The following is a 9,208-nucleotide window of genomic DNA, read 5'->3' as shown; positions in this document are numbered from 1 at the left end:
GTGGGGTGAACCAGAGAATAATGGAGAACAGGGGCTGAAAGCCTGTGGAGAGGAAGACACAGGACAGTGAAGGTGATCTCATAAAGGTGAGGAATCAGAGAACAACATGTGAAACCCTGAAGAAGGGAAAGAAATCTAGACACAGAGGAACCAAGGAGGGATGGCTGGAAGGTGCCAGGGCACCTTTCCAGGGGGAATCATAGAATGAGGGAATGGTTTGGGCTGGAAGGGACCTTAGAGCCCATTCCACCCCTGCCATGGCAGGGACACCTCCCACTGTCCCAGGCTGCTCCCAGCCCTGCCCAGCCTGACCTGGGCACTGCCAGGGATCCAGGGGCAGCCCCAGCTGCTCTGGGCACCCTGTGCCAGGGCCTCCTACCCTGCCAGGGAAAATTCCTGCCCAAGATCCCATCCAGCCCTGCCCTCTGACAGTGGGAAGCCATTCTCTCTTGTCCTGGAACACCAGACACTTGTCCAAAAGACTTCTCCAGCTGTCCTGGAGTCCCCTTAGGCACTGGAAGGGACTCTGAGGTCCATCCTCCTCTCTTCTCCAGGCTGAATATCCCCAGCTGTCTCACACTGAATAAGGGCGGGAGATGAGGGCAATGGCAGCTGCCCAGGCCGCTCCAGCGCCCGCAGTATCCCTGTGTCCTGGGGTCAGCAGCCGATGAGGGGCGAGACGAAAAGAGCCCAAAAAATTCCACGGCGGGACCAGCCGGTGCCGCCATTTCACTCCTGAGGGCTCGGGGGAAAGAGGCGGGCGTGGGCGGGGCCGTAGCAGACCCCGCCCCCTCCGCCGACCGCCATTTCGGAGCCGTGCCGGGGCAGCGGGCCGGGGTGTCCGGTAGCGGCCGAGCGGCACCGCCGGGGGTGACGGCGCTGTTCTCCGGGGCTAAGCAGCGCTCAGAGCCGCCGGAGCCTGGGGTCTCAGCGGCTACGGAGCCGGCATTGCCCTCTGCGAGCATGTGCGGGGCGCTGCCGCTCACGGCTGTAGCCGGGAGAGTGCGCCCGAGATGAGGCGGGTTCTGGAGCCTCCCTGCTGTTCTGTGTGTGGCATCTGCGCCTTTAGGCATCCGTCCATCCGTCCGTCCATCCGTCCATCCATCCGTCCATCCGTCCGTCCGTCCGTCCGTCCGTCCGTCCATCCATCCATCCATCCATCCATCCATCCATCCATCCATCCATCCATCCATCCATCCATCCTCGCTCACTGTCTGTAACCCAGACTGTGCAGCTGAGGGCACTTGGCTCGTTCAGCTGCAGCCCAGGAGACTGAGGGGAGGCTCCTCGGGGGCTGCAGCTCCTCCCCAGGGCAGGCACAGGGGCAGGGGCTGAGCTCTGCTCTGGCACAGGGACAGGAGCCCAGCAAGGGCTGCAGCTGTGCCAGGCCTTGGCATGGAGCTCAGGGCAAGGTTCTGCCCCCCGAGGCTGCTGGGCACTGCCCAGGCTGCCCAGGGAATGGTGCCAAGGCTGCCAGAGCTGCAGGAGCTCCCAGGGCTGCTCACGGTGGGGGTGTTGGGGTGGCTCTGCAGGGACAGGGCTGGGATCAATGACCCCTGAGGGTCCCTTCCAATCCAGGACATTGTGATTTTATGATTCTGTGTTTATTCACAGCCTGGTACGACCATTTGTCCTTATGGTGCTGCTTCCACCCATCAATTCCCACTGCACATTTCCCTCCTGTGTCAGAACCACGTTCACCAAGAGCTTTCTGGGTTACCCTGTTTTCGTTGAGCTTTTTTCATGTTTCAAGATATCCCATGAAATGGCATGACCGAAAATACCTGTGGCATTCATGTTGCACTATCTTGAGATGATTTCAGACATGACACTTGGCTTTACCTTGCTGAAGTTCCACATTATCATGAAACCTTCAGGCTGATGTTTTCATATTGAATTTAAACACTATAACAGACCATTAATATATAGCAAAAAGCATAATAACAAAAAGAGATAATTCCTTTTAAAACTGACACACTGTTTCAAAGGACACCTTTTAATTGCCAGCACATCTTAAATAAGTATTTATGGTGATAGATGAAATTATGAGTTTGCAAATACCCTGTCAAAAGATAAAGGCATCAACACTTTGTGCAGTGTTGTGCTCATGGCCTCAATTTTTGAAGATTTGAGATCCACCTCATGTCCAAGAATGAGATTGTTAATTAAAACCTGGATGATACAAGGAAAACATCAAATTTACAGTAAAAGAAAGCTGCCACTGATGTGAATGACAATATTGTGATTTTGGGGCTGGCAGGATGAGCAAATAACAGATGCACAAACATCTTTAATGTTTTATGAGGCCTTGAAGGATATTTCCAAACCTGTCAGGCTTGGAATTTTCATGTGAGGATTCCCCATCTGGCACTAAGAGCTATTGTAGAGAGGAAAAGCAAATGGCAATGTTTTTAACATTGCTCTTAATCTAACATCCTCAGTGGGCTCTTGATGGAGCTGAACATTAGGATCTCTGTCACGCTGTGCCCATTGCCTATGGCAGAGGCTGGGCTGTCCCTGGCTCTCACATGTGGAAGACTGGGACATGGCCCAATGTAACAGAGCCACTTAAAGGGGTTTCTGGGCAGTTAAACCAGAAAACATCAGTGCAACCATGTTGGGAATTTACCAGACAAGGTCTTGATAGAAGCCACATCAGGATAGGCAGAGAAAGATAATTGTATTTTCATTGCCACGTATAATACATGTGCCACGTATTCCAGTAGACAGAGTATTTCCATGTGTGTGCACAGAAATACCAAAGAACACTAACTCCTGTCTTGCTGCAATTCCCATCCTTCAGGTGAAATCTCACTCTTCTAGACTCAAGAAACGAGCTAGAGGAGGAGAAATTTGATTTTCTGGTATGTCACTCAACTAAGTAAAACTCAAATGATGAGTTGTCTGTGAATGAAAAGGAACATCATGTATTGTAATGCAGAAGTATTCTGATTTTTCGTCCCCAAAGTTGAGCACCTTAATACAGGATTTACAGACCTGAAGCTTACATGTCACACAGTAAGCTTGCTACTTTGTACTGGAGTATTATTATTATTGCAGAGTACTGTTGGCAATGACAAAAGTACTTATTTTTCTGTAGAATAGTAGAATTTTGCTCTCACAGATGTCTCCTGTTCAGGGAAAATAGGTGCAGATACAAAGGGATGCCCTTGGCTACGAAAAGTGAAAACGGAAGAGGGAAAACTCTTGGGCAGCTGGTCCCTTCAGGGCGCTGCAGAATTTGTCAGAGCACAGCGAAACGCTGGCCACCAGTTTCTCTGACAGATCATCATTTGCATCTCATTTACACAGGAAGCATTTCATCTCCTAGCCGGCATTCCCGCGGGTTGTGCCCGTGGAGATTCCCCGTGCCCGGGCTCCGGCTGCCGCTGGCCCTCGGCCGAGGAGAGCCTCGGTTACCGGGAGCGCTGCCCGCGGCCGCCGGGCCCAGGGCTGCCGTGCTCCATCTTCCACACTAGCCTGGCTCCCCGGCACAGGGCACCACTCGCGTTTCTCCTGCTCCAAGAGCCCGGCCGGCCACAGGAGGCACGTTCCCCTCCGGGCTCCTCTCCACAGAGCAGCCGGACCCGCGGCCGGGGCGCACCGGGCCTTCCCGAAGCCCCGGGCCGCCCCGGGGAGATCACTCAGATTGCGCTGCGGGACCCCTCCACCCCTGGCGCTGCCCGCTCCGCGGTGCGGCAGCAGCCACGCTCGCCGGCCCCGCTCCCCGGCCCCGCTCCCCGGCCCTGCTCTCGCTCCCCGCACCCGGCCCCGCTCCCCTCCCCCCGGCGCGCGACAGGCTCCGCCCCCGGCCGCACTTGACGGACGGGCGGAGGAGCCAATGGCGCGCGGGGCACGTGCGCGTGGCAGCCAATGGGTGTCGGCGGGCGGCGCGGGGGCGGGGCTGTGGCGCTGGAGCGGCTCGTTGTGCGCTGCGGACCGATCGCCTCCCGCTGCCCGGGCCCGGCCGCCGCCGCCGCAGGTGAGGCCGCGCGCGGGCCGCGCCTTTGCGCCTGAACAGCGCCGGCGGCACCCGCGGGGCCGGCGCGGAAAGGAACGGGCGACGAGGACCGGGCGGGCGGGCCGAGGCCTGGGCCTGGCAGGGTAGCCCGGCCTGTGGGGGGAGGGGCCGCAGGGCAGCGCGGGCCCGGGGCGGCGGGCGGGCGGCGGGGTCGCGGCCTGCGGAGCCCGCGGGGGCCGGATGGGGCACGGGCAGGGAGCGGGTCCCGAGGCCGCCGCGCTTGCGGCGGGAAGGCCGCGGGTCGCGGTGCCGCGATGCGTCTCAGGGCCTTTCTCCGTCCGGTTAATGGCCTCATCTTTCATGTTTATTTTTCCCGTGTCTGTGCGGACGCAGCTTTTAAATCTCCCACGTTGGTTAGGGCTGGCACGTCGTTGTTGACTGGCGGTACCCGAGGGTCCGTGCCAGCGCGGTCGGCGCCGGTTGGCATCGGTGCTGGCAGCGGGGCCGGTGCTGGTGTGGCGAGTGCTCGGGGCCGCAGGAATCGGGGCTAAAGCTGCAGCCGCTGCTGTTTGTGCTCCTGGAGCAATTCCGTGCAGAGCGTTTGCTCGGGTTTAGCGGCTGGAGGAGGCAGGGCTGTCCTGGGGCGCTTTCTCTCAGTGGGACAGCCGTGGGGAGCCGTGCTCCTGCCGGGCTCTGCACCGCTGCGAGTGCGGGAGCGTTTGTTGGGCACAGAGTTGTATCCGAGACTTGCTGGGAAAGGAAGCACGGTTTGTTTCATAAGGACTTGCACCGGGATCCTGTGGTCACTTAATGAGGCATCTGTGGGAAACAAAAGAGGAAAGAGTTGGGACGGGTAGGGATTAATTCCTTTTGTTAACGCCTGTTGTTGTTATATTTGATCACTTTTTGAGGTGTTTGTAGTTTTGTTCGTTTTACTCTCTGATGGTGGGTGTTGACTGCTCGTGTTGCTCGGCTCTCACCTCTACGAGTTGTTGTTTCCCCTGTACTCCTGTTTTTACCACTTTTTTTTTTTTCTTTTTCTGGAGCCGTGTGAAAGCCGTTCTGTGACTTGTTACATTACAACTAGGGTGATGCACATGTTCCATAGTCTTTATCAAACCTGTAGAGTTGATGGGATTTCTTAGATTCCTCTTGACTCCTGGGTTATGTCTGTGTGTGTGATGAATAATAAAATCAAGAGTCCTGAGCCTGAAAGTCTGTGCTGCATGAGATGTTCCTGTGAGTGTCCTGTTTTGTTCTGAAGCAGAGTAACTGTGTATAAAATGATCCCGGTGCTCCTGTGGTTTCCATTATTCAGGGTGTTCAGCGGTCAGGAGTCGCAGCTGTGGTTGCAGGAGGCTCTTTCCAGGCCTGACTGGAATATGGACAGGAACACCTTAAGCTGGTGTGATTGTTCAGTGTGTTGTGCAGTGAGTTTGTAGCCCTGCTGTGGGTGGTTCTGCGGGACCAGATGAACTCCTCAGGGATTGTCTTGTGTGGTACCAAGTTTGTGAAAACAGCAGCAGCAGTAAGCACAGGCTGAATGGAAATGTGAATGTTGTGTGTAGCAGCTTACTTATCTGTGTTTGTTGAACAGTGTTTGGTGCTGACATGAACCTAATGGGAAATGTGCTCTGTGCTCTGGATTCAAGCACTATTTTCTTGCTGTTTCTTGAATGTTCTATCACTTTTTTTTCTTCTGGAAAAAGCCCTCCTTGTCTTGACCTGAGACATGCCATTTTACTTTCAGAGTCCATCTCTTTCAGCTGTTGTACCAGCCTACTTTCTCTCTTGAAGCTTTGGTCTCTGTCTTGTTTCTTGCTTATTTGTTGTGAGCTCTCTGAATTGATTCCCAGGGTTACTGACTGTCACTGACCACATGTGGATAAGCTGCCTGTGAAGTTGGTAGACTTTTATTCACTAAGTTTAGAAAGCTCAAACTCACTATGTATTTAGACTTCAAGAAGAAGTTCAGAGAAGCTGTTCTTTCTGCATTCCAGGTATTTTAGAAGCGGCTTGGAAGGCATTTAGGGAGAATTACAGGAGAGGTGATAAATTTTGACTTGTGCTGAAAATGATCAGGGCACTTCTGTCTGATGAGCAGTTCTGTATTCAGGCACCTGCAAGCTTCAAACTGCTGGCCTAAATGATCCATTTGAGTATACAACCTCGTTATATGTAGGTGATGTATGCAAAAATAGATTCTAATTTATTTTTTTTTTTTTCTGAGGAGATAGGGTGGAAATAAGCTGTACTGAGAAGCAGAGATGTTTTTCATGTGTGTGGGTTTGCTGCCTTCAGGGTTTTTTTTTGTTTGTTTTTAAAATTAGTAGCAGTAGTATAATACTACAAAGGTATAATTTTCCTATCTCCTACTGCTTCCACGGCCTCCATGTAGGAACACAACAGCTAACTACAGTGTCTCACCAGGCCCTCAGAGATGGATTTCCAGCTAGTTGTTTTGTGCTGCTGAACAAGTTAGACGCTGTCTTTCCCTCCTGCTATTACTTGTGTTCCTGCCCCATCAAGGTGAAAGTCTCTGAAGATGGGTCAGTGTTATCCAAGGTTGGATCAGTGTGTGGAGCAGCTGTTGTCAGAAAGTGTCTGGAATCTACAGTTCTCATCTCCTGCCCTCTCCCTCAGAAAGGAATCATTCCCTCACAGCACAGTTGTCTCCAGGTGTCTTTTGTGTAGGTGAAAAATTGCCATAGGCAGTTTATGGACAATCTGACACTGTCTAGAAAAAGCAAGATAATAAATTATTTCCTTACTTTAAAGATCTGTTTATCATAAATCTGTGGTTTTTTTAATACCAGTGCAGAAGGTGAGATAGTCCAGGCTGTGCACAGTTCTTCTCTGTCTCTTCCCTGCGTAGGGGTTTGCTGGTGTTAACTGGCAGCATCTTTGAGCCAGGGGCAGCAGCTGTGGAATCCCAGAATGGCTGGAGCTGGGAGGGACCTTAGAGACCAGTTCATTCCACCCTGTGCCCCAAGCAGGGACACCTCCCACTGTCCCAGGCTGCTCCCAGCCCTGTCCAGGGATCCAGGGGCAGCCCCAGCTGCTCTGGGAAATCCATTCCAGGGATGGATTCCACAATTCCTGATTCCCAATCTCCCACCCAGCCCTGCCCTGTGGCAGTGGGAGCCATTCCCTGTGTCCTGTCCCTGCAGGCCTTGTCCCCAGTCCCTCTGCAGCTCTCCTGGAGCCCCTTCAGGCCCCAAAAGGGGCTCTGAGCTGTCCCTGGAGCCTTCTCCTGTCCAGGTGAGCAGGCCCAGCTGTGCCAGGCTGGCTCAGAGCAGAGGGGCTCCAGCCCTGGCAGCATCTCCGTGGCTCCTCTGGTCCCACTCCAGCAGCTCCATGTCTTTCCTGTGCTGGGAAGTGCACTGTGATGTGAGACTCTGAGCAGAGCCTGGCATCCTGTCTCTGTCAGGGCTGGCTGTTAACCTGGGGAGATGGGAAATGTGGATCTGGCTGCAGATGTTCAGTGTCTCAGCCACACGTTCCTGATTGCCCTTGTTGCTCCTGCTCAGGCTGAGGGGCCCCAGTCCCTGCTGGCTGTTGGACCAGCAGTGCATGGTGATTACAGCCAGCCTGTATCTGATTTCTGACAGCATCCCAATGATGATTAATTTTGTTCCTAGCAATTGAGTGCAGTTCATCAGACTGGTAAAGTAAGGTCATTGCTCTGAAGAATGCAGCTTATCTTTCAAATGCTTTTGTCTCTGAATGACAATATAAGCATTGACAAAAACACCTTGATGATGTTATTATATGAACATGAATAAAAACAACTAAGGGAGGCATTTAAAACCCTTCCAGACAAATCTGATTGCTAAAACTGCTTTGCTGAAATATTAAAATTATGACAGTTGAGATTTGTTAGACCAAAAATATGCTCAAAACTAAGTTTATGCCTAGTGTTTTTAAAACAACATTAAAAAAAAAGCTTAAAATATGTTGTACTGAAATGAGTGATTCAGCATATGGAAATAGAATTTGTGGAAATGCAGCAGCAGATTTTAGTAATGGCTGCTTGTGGTGCTGAGCTATTTTTACTGGAAAAAGTGTTGGAATCTTAGGTGCAGTCAAGCTGAGGAGAACAAGGGTAGTGTCCTTGTTTCAGGTGTGCAAAGGGGAAAAGAATCAAAGAGATGAGATCTGTTACCTCTGGAAAACCCAAAGGATAGGCAAGTAGAAAGGGTTTGCTTTTTTCCCTCATACACTGTATAAATGCTGTTCTTGAATTTAAGAGACAATCTGGATTTTGTGATTTCTCCCCCCCCCAAATGGCTTTTGATGTTTGGTCAAGATTTGAGGGAATTTGAAGGAATAGTGCACGAATGTGTGGTGAATCAAATACCAACAGGGCACTGTCCTTGTCCTGTGGTCTGTGTGTTCATGGAGAGCTCTTTGCTTGTGGCGTGCAATATGCAGAGCTATTGGGGCCATGAAAAGAATTTGTATAAAGAATAAAAGGTGTTTTCTGGTAGATTGTGGGGAAAGGCTCTGTGATGTAGAGAGGTCTGGATTAGGTAATGGAGAGAGATGTGTTCTGGCTGTGGAGCGCTAGGAAACTTTTTCTTCCTTGGGAGGCAGGTGGGCCTAGGGGAAGGTTTTCTGCTGGTGTGGCTCTCCAGGCAAAAACTATTCTGTTCCTTACACCAATTTCAGAGAAGACAGTATGTTGCTTTTTCTTCCCCCAGTTATGTTGAGATTAAACTCTTCCTTCTCTGGACTGCTTCACTTCTCAATCCTGGTATGAATCTGCCTGCAGAGCAAGTTTTTGCATGACAATGCTGTGTTGGGTAGTTCTTGAAAACTGTTTTCCTGAAGCAGTTTAAATTAATTGAGGCTCTTCAGGCCCTTATATGTGTGGCATTGGTTTTGACATGTGTTCCAGCCTGGACATCTCAGCACCTCTGCACCTGCCTTCTGCATTGGTTTGGCACTTGCCTGGATGTAGTAGTGTTCTTTTTGTTCTGTTTCAGGTGTGGTCTCCAAGGAACAGTTGAGCAGCTTAAGACAAGATTGTTGCCTTGTAGTCAGCCATGACTCTGGGGGGGGAGGCGTGTCAACAAAAATCTGTGTGGTGGAGAAGCAGAAGGGCTCCAGTAGCCTTGGGGTTCTGCTGGAGAAGCAGAAGGGCTCCAGTAGCCTTGGGGTTCTGCTGGAGAAGCAGAAGAGCTCCAGTAGCCTTGAAGTTCTGCTTCAAGCACCCCATTTAGATTCTTAAGTCCACAGGCAGAG

The 9,208-nt window shown here is 51.9% G+C and overlaps 1 protein-coding gene across 3 annotated transcripts in view; it reads left to right on the top strand.

The window, feature by feature from the left end:
• The first annotated feature begins 3,897 nt into the window (after positions 1-3,897).
• ELAVL1 (ELAV like RNA binding protein 1) overlaps positions 3,898-9,208 on the top strand; it is a 41,429-nt gene continuing 36,118 nt past the window's right edge. For all 3 annotated transcript variants that reach the window (XM_059489974.1, XM_059489973.1, XM_059489975.1), the window contains exon 1: positions 3,898-3,982. The gene's annotated coding sequence lies outside the window, so the exon portion shown is untranslated. The remainder of the gene's footprint in view (positions 3,983-9,208) is intronic.

Source organism: Ammospiza nelsoni, chromosome 27, assembly GCF_027579445.1.
Source record: "Ammospiza nelsoni isolate bAmmNel1 chromosome 27, bAmmNel1.pri, whole genome shotgun sequence".
NCBI classification, from domain to species: Eukaryota; Metazoa; Chordata; class Aves; order Passeriformes; family Passerellidae; genus Ammospiza; species Ammospiza nelsoni.
Note: the sequence above shows the minus strand (reverse complement) of the source record. Positions and strands in the feature narration are given on the sequence as shown.